The sequence below is a fragment of the Schistocerca piceifrons genome, chromosome 9, assembly GCF_021461385.2.
Source record: "Schistocerca piceifrons isolate TAMUIC-IGC-003096 chromosome 9, iqSchPice1.1, whole genome shotgun sequence".
Lineage (NCBI taxonomy): Eukaryota > Metazoa > Arthropoda > Insecta > Orthoptera > Acrididae > Schistocerca > Schistocerca piceifrons.
This window is the reverse complement of record NC_060146.1, coordinates 31,265,150-31,287,834: the sequence shown is the minus strand read 5'-3', so window position 1 is coordinate 31,287,834 and position 22,685 is coordinate 31,265,150. Positions and strand designations below refer to the sequence as shown.

The 22,685-nt window shown below is 44.7% G+C and overlaps 1 long non-coding RNA gene and 2 other non-coding genes across 3 annotated transcripts in view; 1 reads left to right on the top strand and 2 right to left on the bottom strand.

Annotated features, from left to right (window-relative positions):
* Positions 1-22,685, bottom strand: part of LOC124717366 — a 560,152-nt gene that overhangs the window by 168,277 nt on the left and 369,190 nt on the right. The window lies entirely within an intron of this gene.
* Positions 13,856-13,930, bottom strand: Trnas-cga. The gene has a single exon. It is a non-coding gene; the product is annotated as a tRNA-Ser (tRNA).
* Trnas-cga lies at positions 14,305-14,379 on the top strand. Its single transcript has one exon. It is a non-coding gene; the product is annotated as a tRNA-Ser (tRNA).

The following is a 22,685-nucleotide window of genomic DNA, read 5'->3' as shown; positions in this document are numbered from 1 at the left end:
AAATCGTAGAGGGAGACCAAGAGATGAGTACACTAATCAGATTCAGAACGATGTAAGTTGCAGTAGGTACTGGGAGATGAAGGAGCTTGCACAGGATAGAGTAGCATGGAGAGCTGCATCAAACCAGTCTCAGGACTGAAGACCACAACAACAACCTATCAAAATCGCGTCAAATAATAAACTGCACTTGTACTAATGTAATTCACATCCTCTAATTTTGCAGGGGAAAAGTAGTGAAGTCTTTATTTTAAGCAGTAACTTCATCATTTGTTCTCAAACAGACTTAGTACACATCTTCAAGATGGCGACACCCAGTGCGCCCGCCACTAGGCCCAGACTCCAACTGACTTAGTCCAAATCGTCGCCAGCAGAGGAGGCTACCCCTGGCGCCACCGGTCAGCGGTAGTCCGTGCGCACGCCACTGGTCCAGTGGCATAAACATTTTTTGCTCGTTCGAACCTGCCGATTCTGACGTCACAACGGTAGGTTGTCCGTTCACCACGTGTTTTCGTCCCTCCCACCCGTTTCGCGCCAAAATTGTTCATCCGAGAGTGGAATCTTCCCAAACGTCACACCGCCAGTCCACCACGTGACTCGCTCGACAAAGAACGCTCTCGGTAAGTTAACTGACACCAGATCATCTGCTCTCTATCACGCGCGCTCCCACGTTATAACCGGACACGCGCCGCGCCGCCGCCCCGCGGGCGTTCGACTGTTGCATCACACACCCTCAGCCCCCACCTCCATACCAGCGCCGGACATAGTCTTCTGAATAATAATGATTAATAACAAAAACAAGTACGGCTATCGTGTTGGAATTTGAATTTGGCGCTAATTTTTTCTGGAGGGTAAGGACAGTGGACATAGCACAACTGACCTTTTTCCCCGCCAAAATTCAAATATTGCGCCAATTTTCTGGGGGTTAGGTTAGTGGAGGTAGCCCAATTGGCCTATTTTTCCCGTCAAAATCCGCCATCTTGAATAACGTCACGGTGGCGCTCTTTGGTGGCAGGGTATGAACTAACACAGCTGGACTCCGAACCGCGTAGCGAACATATGTGCATGGTATAAATAATAATTGTAAATGACGATATATGATAGTAAATGATAATAAATGATAATAATAAAGGCAAGTACAGTTTTCGAGACATTATCCTGTTGGAGTTTGAACTTCCTGCCATTTTCTAGGGGGGGGGGGGTGGTTAGGTTAGTGGACGTAGTCCAATTGGTCTAATTTCCCGCCATTTTCGTGGTGCGATGCATTATCCTGCTGGAATTTGAATTTACCGCCAATTTTTTTCTGGAGGGTTAGGCTAGTGGAGGTAGCCCAATTGTCCTATCTTCCCGCTAAAATTCAAACTTCCCGCCAAAATCCGCCATCTGGGATGATATTATGCGCTGTTGCCAAGTCTACATGCCGTTATATTGGATAACATCATCGCCGCCATCCTGGATTCATCTAGCAACAATTGAATGTGGGGCCACACCCCCCTTGTCCTACTACTCACATAATGTTAAAATTTTTGAGAATTGAATACACGCTTTTTCTGAGTAACTTCTTTTACATTATTGTTTACACACGGCAACAAACCTGTAAGACTTTTAATAACACAGAGTAGATAAGCGAATTAAAAGCAAATAAACTGAAATCAGAAAAAAATTCTTTTAAAACTGTAGTTCTTAATTTGTTGACAGTTATATTTTTCCCAGTTTAGTTCCTAAATATTAAACACTTATACTTTGAAAATAACAATTGTAAAGTTTTGAATAGATGTTCAAACATTCTTTCTAATTTTCATTTTCAATGCAATTTACAATATATGTTTTGAAACAAACGTAACAGGGATAAAAATGCAATGTCCATATTAATTATGTTATCAAAACAATGTATTTGACACTAATATCGCCAAAGATGTACGATATAAACAGTGAGAACATTACATCTTTACAATAGCTCAAAGTTTAGTTGCAGGCACATAAAGCCATAGTTTTGAATGTAATGTTGTGTTTCTTTGATGCACTGAGTGGTTAAAAAACAATCAGCATACCTACCCATAATTTTATCTTTGTTAATAATGATGTCTCTATTGACATACAACAAGGGAAGGTCTGTTAAGCTGTTTTGCCCACAACAGTTCCTCAACCAGTTCTTAATGAATGTGAGTGTCGAGAATGATCTTTCTTCAGTTGAAAAAGGAAGAGAAGAAAGGATCAAAATCGAAGATCGAATTGTAGGAAAAAATTCTGGACTGCAAAACAGTAAACATTCAACTGCATTACATTAACAAGTCCGTCTACACAGAAAGCTCATTTTCCGCTTCCTAAGTGAATACAGTAAATCTAATTTATTTTCATCAACTACTTTGATACATATACCACCTGAAGATGATGCGTGAATATCAAAAGAGTTCCCAATTATCAAGTAAAACGACTAATGTAAAAATTCTCTGTACTTTCCAATTTAACATTACCGTCGCAGCATCAAAAACTTTCGACTACGGACGAGAACGAGTATAGATTAGTGAGTACTGTCAAATGTTCAAATGTGTGTGAAATCTTATGGGACTCAACTGCTAAGATCATCAGTCCCTAAGCTTACACACTACTTAATCTAAATTACCCTAAGGACAAACACACACACCCATGCCCGAGGGAGGACTCGAACCTCCGCCGGGACCAGCCGCACACTCCATTACTGCAGCGCCTGAGACCGCTCGGCTAATCCCGCGCGGCACTACGTTCTCTTGGGCACACAAAGTAAGATAACTGAATTAAATAACGAAATCCACTGATCGACGTGCTTACCTTTGGTTCAGGTTACAAGAATTACCATTTGATTTTAGTTTAGCTTCAATCCGCCCTTGTATAAGTGACTCTTACTCAGCTTAAACACATCAGGTGACCCAGAAGACCACTGTAACCATGGCCAGCATAGTTTTTTTTTGCATTATGACGCGGTACTATTCTCAAGAAACTTTTACGTGAATTCATGTTTCATCTACACTCCTGGAAATTGAAATAAGAACACCGTGAATTCATTGTCGCAGGAAGGGGAAACTTTATTGACACATTCCTGGGGTCAGATACATCACATGATCACACTGACAGAACCACAGGCACATAGACACAGGCAACAGAGCATGCACAATGTCGGCACTAGTACAGTGTATATCCACCTTTCGCAGCAATGCAGGCTGCTATTCTCCCATGGAGACGATCGTAGAGATGCTGGATGTAGTCCTGTGGAACGGCTTGCCATCGCTGAAGACGACACGTCTCCATTCGTCCCTCCATTCACGCCTGTCGCGACACCACTGGAGGCGGGCTGCACGATGTTGGGGCGTGAGCGGAAGACGGCCTAACGGTGTGCGGGACCGTAGCCCAGCTTCATGGAGACGGTTGCGTATGGTCCTCGCCGATACCCCAGGAGCAACAGTGTCCCTAATTTGCTGGGAAGTGGCGGTGCGGTCCCCTACGGCACTGCGTAGGATCCTACGGTCTTGGCGTGCATCCGTGCGTCGCTGCGGTCCGGTCCCAGGTCGACGGGCACGTGCACCTTCCGCCGACCACTGGCGACAACATCGATGTACTGTGGAGACCTCACGCCCCACGTGTTGAGCAATTCGGCGGTACGTCCACCCGGCCTCCCGCATGCCCACTATACGCCCTCGCTCAAAGTCCGTCAACTGCACATACGGTTCACGTCCACGCTGTCGCGGCATGCTACCAGTGTTAAAGACTGCGATGGAGCTCCGTATGCCACGGCAAACTGGCTGACACTGACGGCGGCGGTGCACAAATGCTGCGCAGCTAGCGCCATTCGACGGCCAACACCGCGGTTCCTGGTGTGTCCGCTGTGCCGTGCGTGTGATCATTGCTTGTACAGCCCTCTCGCAGTGTCCGGAGCAAGGATGGTGGGTCTGACACACCGGTGTCAATGTGTTCTTTTTTCCATTTCCAGGAGTGTATTTACGCTCACGTACTACTCTTATACAGTGTAATGATCATCTAGAGGTGTTTGAGTGATAAATCGGCGACTAATCGTTTCGTGGTAACCATAGACGCTATTCTTGGCATGTCGAGAAAGTGCAGTAAATGCATGTCATCATAACAAAACCTGTACAGATCTACTCTTTTCAATAAGTGTTTGCCGGCCGGAGTGGCCGAGAGGTTCTAGGCGCTACAGTGTGGAGCCGCGCGACCGCTACGGTCGCAGGTTCGAATCCTGCCACGGGCATGGATGTGTGTGACGTCCTTAGGTTAGTTAGGTTTAAGTAGTTCTAAGTTCTAGGGGACTGCTCAGAGCTATTTGAACCAATAAGCGTTTTCGTTAGCCACTGTACAGTTTGAGGTGACAATCTTATCATCAGGCTTTCAGTAGTCCTACAAGCACATTATGCGATGTTACTTTCCTCATGCTGAAAGCACATGTTCGTGATCTCGGTAGGAACGGCTTGAGCGTGTCGACAGCACAGTTACCACCATCTGGCCAAAAAACACAGTCGGTGAGGAGAGGCGAGGCGGTCGGACGTGGCTGTGATGTCGTCCACCTACACACCATAGAGGGCAGCAGGCAGCCGAGGTCACTGTGTAGGGTGTCGAGATTTACGTGCACTTATTGCTGTACGGTAGGGAGCTGCTGTTAAGTGGAAGAATACTGGGCGACAAATTTTTAACGTACTAATTAAGAACACAAACCAGTTTATTAAAACACGGAAAATGATGCGAGACAATCTGTGCAGCTACGTCCGGAATTAATTGAATGAATTATGAACAGCGCAGCTGTTAGTACATATTGCAAACATCTCAGAAATGACTGAATAAAACTGAGAAGAACATGACGTTATAAAAATTTGATAGATGCTTAGCACAGAGGTGTAATCAGATCACAAGTCTATAAAATTAACCTACATATTCCACATTACAAGTTTCAAAAACATATTTAAAATAGCTAACAGGCAATTACCCTAAGTCATATAGTATCACGTGCCTTTCTGCAGCCGGCCGCGGTGGTCTCGCGGTTACGGCGCTCAGTCCGGAACCGCGCGACCGCTACGGTCGCAGGTTCGAATCCTGCCTCGGGCATGGATGTGTGTGATGTCCTTAGGTTAGTTAGGTTTAAGTAGTTCTAAGTTCTAGGGGACTGATGATCACAGAACTTAAGTCCCATAGTGCTCAGAGCCATTTGAACCATTTTTTGAGCCTTTCTGCAGATAATTCGAGGGAAGACAACTGATTTCGGACAAGCGGAATAACCTGACAACATCAAATTCAAACAACGATAAAAGTGGGAGTTTCAGAGCCAAGAAATTTCTCTTTCTTCACGTAAGTGTGGATGGCGATCGCCACTAGAGACACGGACAGTCTCAGTAAAGGCATTTATCGTGCCCAGGCCTCTTCAGCTGGACCCACAGTATAAACAACAGATACAACACGTTATCCTGTAACATACGAACTACTGATTAACAATTTGCATTTACAGGACAAATAGACACTTAAAATACACTCGAAAAAGGTGAACGTTGCGCGTGAAGCACCTGATTTCAAAATAAATTTTAATTACGAGTGCGGCCAAACTGAAACAGCTCAAGCGGCAGCGCCAATCTTTAATCGTCCAAACGGTAATCGACGGTCACCATAATTTCTTGCAGATCGAAGTGTAAAGCTGAGAGCCTCTTGACCAAAGTCCGCCATCAGTTAGGCGTTATGACGAGTTAGCTGCGGAGCAGGAACTAAAGAGGGCTATTCACCCGGTTCTTGAAACTGTCAGACAGGAACCACAGTGGACACAGGCTCCTTGCAAATTAGGATGCCTATAAGTCGAGTCTGCGCATCGCGCAAAGACAGCTTTCTTCACGGTCCCAGCCGACACTCAGTCGCGCAGAACCCACACTGACCAAAAGCGCAACTGTGAGCAGCGGGCCTGGGATACTGGCGGCCACTGTCAGGAACGCACACGGCCCAGCCGACCGTCACCTCAGGAGCACCTCCCGGCCCCGACAGCGCCCAAACGCCGGCCCTGTCCATGTCGAAACGTGCCCGCACGGCACAGCTGTGTGTGTTGGCTCCGTACAAAGTCGCTGAACTTTGCGGAAGACCTGTGAACCCGGCAACGCTTCTTCATTGCTGAATTGCTCGTATACCCTAATCTCCTCCTACATCCTCTCTCTGTCCACCTCCTCATGCCCCCGTTTCTATGACCTTGAAATTTGTTTATTGCTACTGCGAACGAAACCACGAGTGGAAACTGACGCGCTTACAGTGAATGGCTGTGAACTAAGCATCACTTGTATACAGGATATGAGAGAGACTTTTCCAGCTCCTGGATCTGTTTAAGGATGGTAGCTTCGATGACAGTATTTTGCACAGTTTCAATCGGCGAACGGATAGGACGCCAAAGTTTCGTACGGTTCAGACTCCGTAGCAGTATTCTAATCATAAACCGATAAGCCATAAATACCACTTACATGTTTACTGTTAAAACCTTCAGCGAGAAAGAATAAACAGCAAATTGCTATGTATACAATTTTTGTTTTTATTTTATTTATAAGGAGAAAAACTTTGCAAATTTTTGCTAAGTTCCTAGCGGACCAAACTGCTGAGCTCGTCGGTCCCTAGGCTAACACACTACTTAATCCAACTTAAACTAACTTACGCTAAGGACCACACACACACACACCCATGCCCGAGGGAGGACTCGAACCTCCAACGGGGGGGAGCCGCGCGAACCGTGGCAAGGCGCCCCTGACCGCGCGGTTATAAGGAGAAAGAATAAGCCTATGTACCAGATAAACAGTTCGTTTAGTGGTTTCAAAGACCATCCATGGTAGATGAAACTAACTGCGAAAAGAAATGAAGGACGTACCCGAAATGTTCCGATTCCAGACTTTGAGGAAAATGTGATTAACACTGTGGAAGGCGACCGCCGTGTCAGTACCAGGCAGCTGGCCCGCCAGTACAGAGTAATCGTTCTCCATAACAATTGTTACTACCCTTATTACTTACAGCGTGTGTAGGACTTAATAGCTACAGACTTTCCACATCGGGAGCAGTTTTGTCACTGGTTTCTTCACCAGGCAACCACCACGATGTCGGGATTTGTGTCATCCATCCTATTCACAGATGAGGCCACCTTTCCACGGCATGGTGTCATCGGCTATCATGACACTCAACTGTGGGAGAGTATGCACAGCCCCCCCATGGTATGGCGATGGCGAATCATCAGCATCGGTGCAGCCGGAATGTGTGGGATGGGATAATTGGCCACTGTAGTTTGAGACCAGTCTTCCTTCCACTGGCCGGAACAATCGGCGTTTCTCGCAGGTGACTTTGCCTCCCCTGCTGGAAGAAGGCCATTCATGATTCGGAGGGTTGCGTGGCTGCTACATGATAGTGCTCCAGACCACTCTGCCATTAGTGTCCGCATACATCTCAGTCGCCTCTTCCCTGTTCGATGGAGCCGATGAGGGGGTCGAGTTCCATGGCCTGCTCGCTGACCAGATCCCAATCCTTGTGATTGCTGACTATGGGTCCGTCTCAAAAGTATCTTGTATGCAGAGCCCATTCCAGATGTGGAGACACTGGAGCAGCCGTATTCGTGCTGCCTTTGTTCGGATGCAGCCTGGCCGATGTGGACATGTGAGTCAGAACATACTACGGCGCGTACACGCACGCACTGAGTCATATGGAAACCGTTTTCGCTACATACTACAACTTTGGATACATGATACAGCGCGTATTAGACTGCAGTCTCTGTAAGAATGTAGGACTGAATTAATAGTCTCTAGCATGGAAACCATGCATATCCGGAGATGAGTTCATTAGACCTTTTTTGTTCCGTATCGCCTCTTCGACCAATTCCTGGAGTTTGTACATGGTGAAAAAAAAAAAATCACCCTGTATATTCATGCAGATTACAAGATAAGTCATATGGAATGCCGAATCTAAAGACAAATTTAATATGTGATGTCCTGAACGTCAAGTATTAGATAACTAGTCATCGACATGATGACTGTAAAGAAAAATACAAGTCTCGAAGCAGGAAATCGGAGAAGCAGCAGCCTACGAAATTAGGAAAAGCACGGATAAAGGTTGGACGAACATTCGTGTTCCACAATTGTGGAACCAGACATCTGAACCAAAGGGAAGATAGATTACATAGAGCTCCTCAATAAACTTACAGTAACTGAGTATTGATGATGCAGAAAAAATGAAAAATTAAAGAACAACCTTCGTTCTACAGGATTTTTGGGGACCGTGGCATAATCGAATTTATCGAGTTCGAGGATGTTAATTGTATACCGGATGTCTCTCCTATTGGTTGTCAGCCGCAATTTCTCTGGTGTTTCAGCAGATATTTGCAATTTCGTTTTTGCAACGTGTAGCTGGTGGCGGTCCAAACAAATTCCGCTCGTGACGACTTTTGCTTGACACCCCAGCGTCGCCCGAATGCGTCCGTTTGTTTCCCAGTTCAAACTAAATGATTTTTATATCTGAATTTTACGTCACCGTTCAATAGAGCGCTACCATATTAGTGCTATACTCGTTTTACCGTTACGTATTAACAGGAACAGTAAAACACGAAGAATGGCCGACGCTGACTGCGTTTAGTTGTAAGTTTACTAGCAGTAGTTTCTGGAAGGCGTGTATTTTAAGTAATTTGTTCCGGTTTAATAAATATTAGCGATGACACTACACCACAATACAGACGCTGATAGCTTACTATGCTTCGGTAGATCACGAACCAACGGCCATTACGTTCCTTGGTGGAATCTCCCCGTACTTTCGTTGCGAACACATATTGTTGCCACCATCCAGACCATTAATGCTTCAACAGCTTCATTATCTTCGTCACAATTTCTTTTAGGATTATTTTACTTTCTTAAATTTTCATAATTATTTTTGAATGTTAATGGAATATTTTGTGAAAATTTTACGTATTTGATGTATTCCATCATTTCATTTCACTTCAATTGCAAATACAGGGTGCCCAAGAGGAACGGTGAATAACCAGCGATATGACAGGGAGCGATCATTCGAAGCAAGGAAGTCTAGTAAACAAGAAAATACTATACACCTTAAGATCTACGAGTACTGTGTTCATAATCAATACATTTTCGAGTTCATAATCAATACTTCATTTTCGACAGTGTGAAACGAATTCTTCTACTGCAAGCTCTTCGCTTTCCATGTTTTGGGAGGAGGTAGTAGGAACAAAAACAAGAAAAAATGTCTATTAAGCATGGCCTCTAAAAATCATACCTTAAGAGTTAGACGAGAGGTATGTCACAGTAGCGAAGATGAACAACTACTGATAACCCTTGACGTATGCATTTTAGAGCCCGTGTTTACATTAATTTTTTTCATGTTTTGGTCCAGACTACCACGCCTCCAAATACGGAAGGGAAAGAGCTTGCAGTAGAAGACATTTGTTTCACAGTATCAAAGTTGAAGTGCTCATAGCTCTTTAGGCAAGCATCTTAGTTCCATTTTTACTAGATATGTTTACTAGACATGTTTACTTTGCTTCCAATGACCGATCTCGTCATGTTCTTGAATTTGGCTATTGCTCCCGCGGCATCCTCTGTAATACATCGTATGTTTCAATACGTCATCGAACACAACGGCCTAGACAATTCTGTATAACGTGTGAACAAATCGGTGACTCGATAATTCCTGTAGTAAGAAGCAGTATGCACAAAAGAGAAACAAATGCTATTACTTTGGTCTCGTTTTGGACACTGGAAACAAGAGAGAAATTAAAATTCACAAACGAGAACAGGGAACTAAAAAGCGAGAACTTAGAGGCGAGAACAGAGGTCGGTTTTCAGAATTGAGAACTTTGTGGTTCTCGGAGCTCCCATCACTAGGTTACTCTAACTCTACTCTACTCTTGTCCCATTTTCCTCACTAGCCGTGCCAACACTGTTAAGGTTTAAAATTGCAGCGGCGACCACAACCTTGCGCCAATCGGACACGTGCGCGCGGGAACGAGATAACATATCAGTGCTTCGAGGATATCCTACCCGCAGTAACAGGCGCAGAATGGGTCTGCATTTGTTCCCTTTTATTAGAGGAACTGAAGATATCAGAAGAATAAAAACTAAACTCGGACTGTGGGAAAATTAAATATTATGTACCGCAAGATTCAGTACTTGGTCGTGGAATCTCATTGATTGGAGTATAATTGTCTGTAGTGATGAGCCCAGCTTCCAACTGAGCCCCGATGACCACAGAAGACGTGTCCGGGACGCTGACCGGACTGTCGCCAGGTTCCGTCTGTTTCTGCAGCAGGACGCCTCTGGCTGACGTCAGCCGTTGCACTCACACAGCACAGCACAGCGGTACGTCGACGATGTTCTACACCCCGTTTGGTTGCCCTTGGTGGCCAGCCATAGTGAGCTTATGTTTCAGCAAGATAATACCCGACCGCACACGGTCAGAGTTTCTACTACTTGTCTTCGTACTTTCCAAAACTTTTACCAGTCAGCGCGAAGACCAATACCTGCATGCAGAAGTGCCAGAGGTGGACCACCGCATTATTGACTTGCTCAATTTATGAAGCTCTTTCTCTTCAATAGACCATCCAATTTTTCTGAAATTGCAATCATTTGTTTGTCTGTAAATGCACAGATTTCCGTCCTTTTCGGATAATTCCTTCACGATGAGCAGTGTTGTTTGTTTTCTTTGTTTCGTTGAGTGTATTTGACACAGTATCCACATATGTCGCCGAATGTACCTACACAAATATATCATAATACAACACATAGATACGATGTCATAAACACTTAGATGCGTGAAAAAATTCCGCATCATGGATGAAGCTTCAATGCATTTATCCTTCACTACTAAGACAATCCCACAATGGACTCAACTTAAGGTAATCCCTGACACCAAGTAGCGCTTCTGACAGCTTTCAACCGCGAGGCACAAACTGCTGCAGGCGGAAACACCAGCCGGCTACAGGGCTGCGGAGACGCGTTGCCATAGAGACGTTTGCAAAATCGCGTTGTACACACGCGAAGCAGTTGCGCCCACCGAGTCTGCTGCAAGAGCACGTATTAGGCTACAGCTAAGGAAAGGAATCCGTTCGTCTCGTTCACAGGTGAAATTGGCAGAATAAATACCAGGGCAATTTTTTTTTCCACTTGCCGCCCTGATTTTACGACCCACCACCTAATTGCTTAAGGTGGGTCTTTACTGACCATTTAGCCGCTGCGCTGACGTGGCCAGAACCTCTACACCACCTCCCGCATCCGATCGTTGCCTGTGTACCGCCACGTGGAGGCGGCTCATAGTTGTTCATACTTTGTTTGTCTTTTTATTTTTTGTTTTCTTTCATTTTGTTATCTTTGCTTTGTTTTCTTTCTTTTTTCTTTTGGCATCTTTCCCAAACCATTTAACTAATATTTACAAGAAAATTGAAATCTGAAAACGAAGAAGAAGAAGAAAGAAGACAGGAAAGGAAGAAGTTTGTAGTCCAGCCACCCTGGGGTTCTGAGGATGAAAGCCTCGGAATTTGTCGTCAAGCCATTGATCCTCAGTCTCTAATACCTTTAATTACCTTTGAATTAGGAAGATCTATGTTAAACTATAACTACCAAACTAAGCTACTACTAAAATAATTACGTTATTGACAGGTTTAAAGTGCCGTGTTTGCATGTTGCAACTGCGACGGTGCGCCGACACTGTTTACATCTATGATCATGTATAGGTCTAGTTGTGTGTCATCTATTGTAATAGCTACATTATGTTTAGACTCGTGCATTTCTGTCGGGTCTTGGTTTTCATCCTCCACACTATGGCGTCTATGTAGGTGTAGGTTTGTCGACTGTACGGTCTCTCGCGCCTGTACTCTTCATGGCATTCATCTGAAATTTTTTTCTGTCAGTACGTTTTGTTCGTCCCATAATTCTGGTGTTCTAATGGTATCGTATATGTGTCTTTCAGTTTGTAAGTGTTATATTCCTGGTGTGTTCCTGTGTTGTCTGTATTTCCCGTAGAATAGGATTGTGTGTTCGGGGGTTCCCAAACCTCCGCATGTACATGCTGACGTGTCTCTCAGACTCACGCGATTCAAGTGCGTGGGATAAGGTCCGTGCCCAGTCAAGAAATGCACCATGCCGCGGCCAGGATCGGCATGTTTCATTCTTAACCTTTCCGTGATATCCGGAAAAAAATGTGTGTACTCTCCGTCCCTTATCGCTTGTGCGCCATTCTTCTTGCCTTGCATCAATTTTCCATTTTCTGAGGTCCCGCTTCTTGTTCAGCGGTGAACCAGTTATTACAGTAACCTGGTCTAGTCTACCCGTCTTTAACCAGTACAGTGCGGCCCGATGCCCAATTGTTAAATCTATCGGGAAGATTTCAAGCACTACACACAGCGCTTCGACCGATGTCGTGCCAAATGCTCCAGACAGTCGCATTAGGAGGCTTCTGTGTCCTCACCTAACCGCTGTAACGAGGTTGACCCTGTGCGGCCATGTACTGGCCGCAAAACTTTGTACTGATTCGAAGAGTGCGCAGTGGTAGGTTCGTGTGACTGAAAAAGGAAGTCTGTATTGTCTGGAATGTCTGGAATTTATTCTTGCCAGTTTGTGCAGTGTTTCCTGCATTGTCTGCTGTTCATGGAAGTTCAGTTTTTCACCTATGTGTACGCCCAAGTAGCAGGTTACTTTAGTTCTTTTTATGTTTTCCCCTATTTCGACTAATGGGTTGCGTCTTAATTGATCTTTCAAAAGTGTGTGAGTTGTCTTGTTACCCGTTATCTTGAGCTTGTTTGTGTCGCGCCATTGTGTTATTGTTTGCAGTGTGCCACTCACCTTCTCATCTAGCTGGGCTCTTGTGTTTGCTGAGATGACCACATGCAGGTCGTCTGCATATGCGACAACTCCATCTGTCCTATCGTCCCCATCCTGCAGTTGCAGTAGGGGTTCGAAGATTTTGTCCCAGAAGATGGGCCCACAGATCGAACCCTGGGGGCAACCTTTGGTAATTTTCCTTATTACTTTCCAGTTCCCACACACCATTCCACTATTCTATCCCTGCAGTAGTCTAATAGACTGCTGTATAGGGCTGCGGGTACTTCCATCTGGCCTAGCCTCAGAAACAGTGCTGGCCACCATAGGTTGTCAAATGCCCCTGCAATGTCTATCATAATTGCCAAGGTGTATGTGTTGTCTGTATTTTGTGTAGTTTAGAGTGCTCTGTTAATTGCGTCATCAATGCTTTTGCCTTTTCTGAATCCAAATTAGTGTGGGTCTAGTCCAAGTAGGGCTCTGTGAGCCTGCAAACCGTCACACAGTAACCTCTCTTGGACATTTGCCATGATGTTTATTAGATATATTGGTCTATATTATTTTGGATCTGATGGATCTCAGTCTGCTGACTTTCGTGTAATAACTGCGCTTGGAGTTAGTAGTTCTGTTAAGTACAGGGTGATCTGTCGTGCAGGCCTCTTAAGCGCCTCTGCACGGGTCCTATACGGTCCGGGTGCTTTCTTATTTTTCAGTTCTCTTATCGCTACCGCAACTCCCTCGTGCGCAATGGGACAGGTGACAGTAATTGTGCTGTATGGTTCGTGTAATTTGTGCCTTAGTGCAGTCTGTTCCTGTGTGTCTGTGTCGATGACGTCCTCAGGGAGTTGTTCAGCAGATGTTGTGCTGTGTTTCTCCACCCCGTTGTCATCGTACCATCATCCTGCCGCAGCGTGCCTAGTGCCAATGGGGTCTTCAATTTTGTATGTCAATATTTTGTATTGTTCCCCCCCCCCCCCCCCAGATGTTTTGTTGTGTATCTGTGGCCACGTAGCTTTCCCATTGTTTTTGTCCGAAACTTCCTGGCAGATTGAAACTGTCTGCCCGACCGAGACTCGAACTCGGGACCTTTGCCTTTCGCGGGCAAGTGCTCTACCAACTGAGCCACCGAAGCACGACTCCGCCCGGCACTCACAGCTGTACTTCTGCCAGTACCTCGTCTCCTACCTTCCAAACTTTACAGAAGCTCTCCTGCGAACCTTGCAGAACTAGCACTCCTGAAAGAAAGGATATAGCGGAGACATGGCTTAGCCACAGCCTGGGGGATGTTTCCAGAATGAGATTTTCACTCTGCAGCGGAGTGTGCGCTGATATGAAACTTCCTGGCAGATTAAAACTGTGTGCCCGACCGAGACTCGAATTCGGGACCTATATCCTTTCTTTCAGGAGTGCTAGTTCTGGAAGGTTCGCAGGAGAGCTTCTGTAAAGTTTGGAAGGTAAGAGACGAGGTACTGGCAGAAGTAAAGCTGTGAGTAGCGGGCGTGAGTCGTGCTTCGGTAGCTCAGTTGGTAGAGCACTTGCCCGCGAAAGGCAAAGGTCCCGAGTTCGAGTCTCGGTCGGGCACACAGTTTTAATCTGTCAGGAAGTTTCATATCAGCGCACACTCCGCTGCAGAGTGAAAATCTCATTCTGTTTTTGTCCGGTTTGTAACAAGGTCTTTTTAAAAAGGTATTTAGCTTCCCTATATGCAGCCAGTCTTATTGGTTTGTCTCTTTCTATCCAAGTCCCCTGATACAGTCTTCGCTTTCTTGTCATGTCCCTTTTTAGTCTGGTTAGGTCGTCTGACCATGGAGTTTCCCGTTCTTTGCTGGTTGTGATCTTAGGCACGGCTGATTCTTGGGCTTTTTGTATTATTTCTGTCAGTTTATGTGCCCTGTAGTCCACGCTTCCCTGTATGTTCTGTGTATTTTCATGTTGAACCATTTGTTGTAGTCCATTCCAATTTGCCTTTTTGAAATTGAAATGTGTTGTGTTGTATTTTGTTGGTTTATTGTTTGCTGTGAGTTTGATTTCAATTACGTTATGATCACTTGTAGTCAAAGAGTCATGTGTGGTCCATCTTTGTAACGGTCCTAGTTCAAAAAATGGCTCTGAGCACTTTGGGACTTCTATGGTCATGAGTCCCCTAGAACTTAGAACTACGTAAACCTAACTAACGTAAGGACATCACACAACACCCAGTCATCACGAGGCAGAGAAAATCCCTGACCCCGCCGGGAATCGAACCCGGGCGCGGGAAGCGAGAACGCTACCGCACGACCACGAGCTGCGAACAACGGTCCTAGTGCTTTATCGTTCATTAGGGTAATGTCGATTTTATTACTGGATCCGTCTGCTCCTCTGTTGGTAGGTGTAGGTCCGTCTCCATTTATTATATGTAGCTGTCTCTCCTGTATGGCGCCCCCTGTGATCTGTTCGTCCTAGTGCCATAGTGTGGATCTGGTGTTAATGTCCGCACATATAACTAGATTCTTATGACTAGAGTACAGAGCTATGTCCTTAATCATCTCTATATATGGTTCTATATCATCGCTATACTGTGCGTACAGTGACGCGACCACCCATGTATCTCCAACTTTAGTTACCTCTGCTGTGGCCGGATGACTATTGCACAGCTGAGAGATCTTCATAATGTTTATCTTTCTGTTTAAAACGACTAGGGCAGCCTCGCAATTCTGTCAGATATTGCGGCACCGTCCCAGGGCAGGTTTGTTAGTTTACCCTGGGTCGTTGCGTAGGGTTCCTGCAGGCAGAGAATGTCCGTCTGCAAGTCCAGTGCAACCCGCGGCAGTTCTGCGCTTACAAGGGTGCTTCTGTTCACGTTTAATTCAAGTATGTTCATGGTTGCTTCACGTGTAGATAAAATTTACTGCCTGTCTGTGTGTAGTCAAAGTCCGTTCTACCGCGCGCCCTCACTTGGTCATCGTACACCTGGTGTGGGTTGTGTGTGATGTCCTTAGGTTAGTTAGGGTTAAGTAGTTCTACGTTCTAGGGGACTGATGACCTCAGATGTTAAGTCCCATAGTTCTCAGAGCCATTTGAACCATTTTACACTTAACAACAGTATTTAAGTCACACAGTACTTCTTCCAGACAGCTGTTCGACAACTTCATTCGGTTTACGAAGCTCACTGTTGCAGGGCGCGACGGGCGGTATTCGCTGCAGCAACTTCCGTAACGGCCTGGAGCTGTCGCACGACTTCGAGAATCGTGGAGGAAAGCTCGAGAAATGTATGCAGGCGATGCGTAGGGAAAGCCTTAAATGTCTGATCTCTCGATTTGATCTCAAAATTCATTATGGAGATCCACTCATTGGGGTTCAAAATGGTTCAAATGGCTCTGAGCACTATGGGACTCAACTGCTGTGGTCATAAGTCCCCTAGAACTTAGAACTACTTAAACCTAACTAACCTAAGGACATCACATACATCCATGCCCGAGGCAGGATTCGAACCTGCGACCGTAGCGGTCGTGCGGTTCCAGACTGCAGTGCCTTTAACCGCTCGGCCACTCCGGCCGGCCCACTCATTGGGGCATTTTTGATGTTGTTCATAACTTTCTAATAGGTTATTGCAAAATTAGACTTCGATATTTCTTAAATCTGCTTTCAGAAGGTCAACTTCCCTGTTTCGTGTGCTGCTATACTGTGTTCTACAAAGGGGTCCAGAAAAATGTATCCACAGTTTAAAATTCCATAACTGGCTAACTAATTGACGGAGTTGTCTCATCTTTGGTAGTGTAATAGTTTGTAGTTCCGGTAATCGGCACACAAGCGTTGTATTGCGTTGTTTTGTTTTGTCAGATGACAGTCGCCAGATAGTCAGTGTTTTGTTTTTAGTTGCACCTAGTTAAACATGGCTGGCGCAAGGCTTACATTCGATGAAAGGAAGTCAGTTTTGGAGTGGTATTTTAAATATGAAAACATTAATGACATTCAACGGCAATGGTGAAACGAGTATCAAACAGAGCCTCAGACACGTTTAACGATTCGTCGCCTTCGAGACAAATTTGAAGCCGAAGGCTGTGTTAAAGATGTACACAAACAACTATCTGGACGACCTGTAACAGTAACAAGTCCAGCTAACTCCCGTCGTGTGTTACAACAATTCACTCGCTCACCACAGAAGTCTGTGAGACAGTGTGCCCGTGAAACTGGAGCAAAGAGGAAGTGCTACATCCCACGATTGCTACACCCAATGAACGAAGACGACCCAGATCGTAGAATGGAGTACTGCGAGTGGTTTACTAACACGGTGCGCAACGATGACGAGTTTACAGAGATGATTGTGTGGTCTGATGAGGCACAGTTCAAACTCAATGGTACAGTAAATCGCCACAATTGCATCTACTGGGCCGCCGAAAATCCGAACGTCCATGTAGACAAAGCCGTGAATTTGCCAGGAGTAAATGCGTGGTGTGGGTTGTCCAACTGGGGCTTGATTGGGCCATTCTTCTTTGACGGCACAGTTACCGGTGAGGTGTACCTTCAGAAGCTTCAGACGTCTATTTTACCTGCCATCCGAGACTTGTATGGAGACGGAAGAGTTTACTTTCAACAAGATGGTGCCCCAGCCCACTACCAAAATCGTGTTAGGGCGTATCTCGACGAAAATCTACCAGGAAGATGGATAGGCCGTAGAGTGGAGTACCCACCACGTTCCCCAGACCTAACTCCTATGGACTTTTACCTGTGGGGAACACTAAAGGACGTCGTTTATCTACAAAAGCCACGCACATTGGATGAACTTCGAGAATCCATCGTACATTCATGCGCAAATATCCAACTGAACACGTTGCAGTCAGTGGTTCGTGCTGCAGTTCGGCGGCTTCGTTTGTGTGTGGATGTTAATGGTGACCATTTCGAACCCCTACAGTGATATCTTTAAGCTACACTTTCGCCAAAAATGAGACAACTCCGTCAATTAGTTTGCAAGTTATGGACTTTTAAACAGTGGATACATTTTTTGGACCCCTCTGTATATTGTCAAATAAAAAGATTGGTTTCATGAAGAAGTGCCCCAGGTTAGTTACATACGACATTTGATCTCTTTGGATTATACACGTTTAGTTCTTGTGCCTTTCATAAACGAAGATTTTACTTACATTTTACTAAGATATGTTTTCAGTTTCATCTATTGTTTCTGAAGTCACATGCGGCCAAATAAAGCACAGGTTTTTTTACGATGGTTTTCAGTAAGACACTTATTTCTTTGATTTTTTATGAAATTTAGAACATTTTTCAGCTGCTGATGAGTTACAAAACTTAGTATTTACACGTTTGTTTCGATAAGAGACCAAGGAACGTTGTGACTTGATAGCATATCACTGATAAAAGATCCGCAACAATCAGATACTATTTGTCGTTGCTGCGATCTTCTGTCCGAAGACTGCTGTCATGCAGGCCTCCACACTTCTCTGTCCTGTGCAAGAGACTTCTCCCAGTAACCACTGCAGCTTACATCCTCCTGAACCTGCTTGCTGTATTCATCTCTTGGTCTCCCTCTACGATTTCTACCCCCGCACACTTCCCTTCAATACTAAATAGGTCATCCCTTGATGTCTCGAAATGTGTTCTATCCATCGATCCCTTCATCTAATCAAGTCGTGCCCCAGGTTTCTCTTCTCCCCAGTTGTATTCAGTCCCTCGTCATTAGTTACGTGATCCATCCATCTAATCTTCAGGATTCTTCTGTAGCACATTTCAGAAACTTCTCTTCTCTTCTCTTCTTGTTTAAGCTGTTCAGCACCTTATTTCACTTCCACACATGGCTAAACTCCATAAAAATACTTTCATAAACGATTTCTTGAAACTTCAACCTATACTCGATGTTAACAAATTTCTCTTTTTCAGAAACGCTTGTCTTCCCATTGTCAGTCTGAATTTTATATCCTCCCTACTTTGGGCCTCATCAGTTATTTTGCTGCCCAGATAGCAACTCTCATCTGCTACTTTAAGTGTCTCGTTTCCTAATCTAATTCCGTCGGCATCATCTGATTTCATTCGACTACATCGCATTATCCTTTTCTTGTTTTTTTTGGTGTTAGCATTATACCTCCTTTCAAGACACTGTTAATTCCATTCAACTGCTCTTCCAACTCCTTTGCTCTCCCTGACATAATTACACTGTCATCAGCAAATCTCAAAGATTTTATTTCTTCTCACTGAACTTTAATTCCTAGTCCAAATTTTTCTATGGATTCCTTTACTGCTTGCACAATGTACAGATTGAATAACAGACACTATTTATGCTATGAAATTTATTTTATTTTCCTTTCTCGATTTCGGCCGATTTTGTCTTCCTCCCCTCCCCCTCCCTACCACTAAGTAAGGTGCATACTTAACGTTATGACATACAGAGGTTCTAATAGTTGTTCTAAACATTCGGATTTTTTTTCATAACTGTGTTAACACGAGGGGACTTGAAAAAGTAAGTTATACGTAATTGTGGCAGGCCAAGTATCTTTAATTGAATCCTGCTACGCATGCAGATACATGACATTATTCTTCAATTTAATCACCAAGTCGCTGTGAACAATGGCGGGAACGGTCTGCCATCCTTAACAGTAGAAATCGCCCTCGTTCACTTCACTACGGCTCGACGCGACATGCCCTGTGTGCAGTTCGGCGGTTTTTTCCACAAGACTCGTGCTGTTCCGCATACTTCAACTTTGCGGTACATCTCCAGTTGGCGCTCCGTTTCACTAGCACACAGTGATGCGCCTGTTATCCGTGTCTGCAGCAGAACTGTGTCCGCAGCAGTCCAGGAAAATGTACTCACTTATAACAATGTACCACCCTTTTAGCGCACTGGTCTTAATGTGCGGTGAATTGTTTCACTTTCTGAAGTCAGTACCTATTTGGGTAAGTAAGAGGAAAATGCAAGCGCCGTGAATAGATATTAGATCTACTGTTTGTTTTTATACTTTCCGTAGACGGAGCTGAAAAAAAAACGAAAATAGTGATAAATAAACTAGTAAAAACTACAGTACGTTTCGCAATTCAGTTAGAGGCGGATAGCTGCAAGAGATCCTCAACATCTTCATTCAAGAGGACACTCAGAGAAAGTAAAAACAGCAACCAAGCACTATTACTTGAGCAGAATCACTGGTTTCGAACTGACACGTTCATTTTCAGGCGCCTCTTCAAGTTTATAGCATGTCATTTTACGGGGTGAACATTATTTAAATCGGCAGACTCTGGGAGGCTGCACGGGACATCAAAACAAGTATTTTTCTCTAACGTCATAATTTTCTGTGAGCATTATTTAATCCGGTAGAGCGCGTATTCGCTCTTCAGTTATAATGACAGATCTGCTGTTCTAACGGTACCTGTTCCACCGATAGAGAGCATACTTCACTCGTCAGTTACAGTAGGTGTCTCATAGTCACATTCAGCTGTACGTCTTGACCAAACACAGTACTTGTTCACTAATGGAGCGATACACCTGGGCCGGCCAGAGTGGCCGAGCGGTTCTAGGCGCTACAGTCTGGGATCGCGGGACCTCTACGATCGCAGGATCGAATTCTGCCTCGGGTACGGATGTGTCTGATGTCCTTAGGTTAGTTAGGTTTAAGTAGTTCTAAGTCCTAGGGGACTGATGACTTCAGAAGTTAAGTCCCATAGTGCTCAGAGCCATTTGAACCAATTGGTTATTTTGCTGCCTACATAGCAGAATTCCTTAACTTCATCTACTTCGTGACCATCAATCCTTAAGTTTCTCGCTGTTCTCATTTCTGCTGCTTCTCATTACTTTCGTCTCTCTTCGATTTACTCTCAGTCCATATTCTGTACTCATTAGATTGTTCATTCCATTCAGCAGATAATGTAATTCTTCTTCACTTCCACTCAGGATAGCAATGTAATCAGCGAATCGTATCACTGACATACTTTCACCTTGACTTTTAATTCCACTCCTGAACCTTTCTTTTATTTCCATCGTTGCTTCTTCGATGCACGGATTGAACAATAGGGGCGAAGGACTACGTCCCTGTCTTATACCATTTTTAATCCGAGCACTTCATTCGTGGTCGTCCACTCTTATTATTCCCTCTTGGCTCTTGTACATATTGTATATTATACATCTCTCCCTGTAGTTTACCACTACTTTTCTCATCTTGGACCATTTTACGTTGTCGAACTTTTTTACAAGTCGACAAATCCTATGAACGTGTCTTGGTTTTTCTTTAGTCTTGCTTCCATTATCAACTGCAACGTCAGAAATGCCTCTCGGGTGCCTTTACCTTTTCTAAAGCCAAACAGATCGTCATCTAGTACATCCTCAATTTTCTTTTCCATTCTTGTCAGCAACTTGGATGCATGAAATGGTAATCTGATTGTGTGATAATGCTCGCACTTGTCAGCTCTTGCAGTCTTCGGAATTGTGTGGATGATATTTTTCTGTAAATCAGATGGTATATCGCCAGACATATATTCTACACACCAACGTGAATAGTCGTTTTGTTGCCACTTCTCCGAACGGTTTTAGTAATTCTGATGGAATAATATCTATTCCTTCTGCCTTACTTGATCTTAAGCCCTCAAAACTCTTTTAAATTCTGATTCTAATACTGGATCCCCTATCTCTGCTAAACCGACTCCTTTTTCTTCTTCTTCTTCTGTCACATCAGGCAACTCTGCCCCCTCATAGAGACCTGCAATGTACTCTTTCCATCTATCCGCTCTCTCGTCGCCCGCCGCTGTGGCCGAGCGGTTCTAGTCGCTTCAGTCAGGAACCGCGCTGCTGCTACGGTCGCGGGTTCGAATCCTGTCTCGGGCATGAATGTGTGTGATGTCCTTAGGTTAGTTCGGTTTAAGTAGTTCTAGGTTCTAGGTGCACCCGTGGTCTAGGGGTAGCGTCTTTGATTCATAATCAAAACGTCTTCGGTACCGGGTTCGATCCCCGCCACTGCCTAAATTTTGATAAATAATCAGCATTGGAGGCCGAAGACTCCCGGCATAAGAAGTCAGCCTCATTCTGCCAACGGCGGAGGAGCGGATAGAGGTTCAGGGCACTCTCTTGTCCTAGGGGTGGGAAATTGCCCCTAAAGGCGGAAGAATCACCAATGATAAACGAAATGAGGATGCAGAAGGCAATGGAAACCACTGCATTAAAGACACGTAACGTGTATCCACAGGACATGTGTGGCCTGTAATTGAAGAAGTGTCATGATGATCTCTCCATTGGCAAAAGATTCCGGAATAGTCCCTCATTCGGATCTCCGGGAGGGGACTGCCAAGGGGGAGGTTACCATGAGAAAAAGATTGAATAATCAACGAAAGGATAACGTTCTACGAGTCGGGGCGTGAATGTCAGAAGCTTGAACGTGGTAGGGAAACTAGAAAATCTGAAAAGGGAAATGCAAAGGCTCAATCTCGATATAGTAGGGGTCAGTGAAGTGAAGTGGAAGGAAGACAAGGATTTCTGGTCAGATGAGTATCGGGTAATACCAACAGCAGCAGAAAATGGTATAACAGGTGTAGGATTCGTTATGAATAGGAAGGTAGGGCAGAGGGTGTGTTACTGTGAACAGTTCAGTGACCGGGTTGTTCTAATCAGAATCGACAGCAGACCAACACCAACAACGATAGTTCAGGTATACATGCCGACGTCGCAAGCTGAAGATGAGTAGTTCAGGTATACATGCCGACGTCGCAAGCTGAAGATGAGCAGATAGAGAAAGTGTATGAGGATATTGAAAGGGTAATGCAGTATGTAAAGGGGGACGAAAATCTAATAGTCATGGGCTACTGGAATGCAGTTGTAGGGGAAGGAGTAGAAGAAAAGGTTACAGGAGAATATGGGCTTGGGACAAGGAATGAAAGAGGAGGAAGACTAATTGAGTTCTGCAACAAGTTTCAGCTAGGAATAGC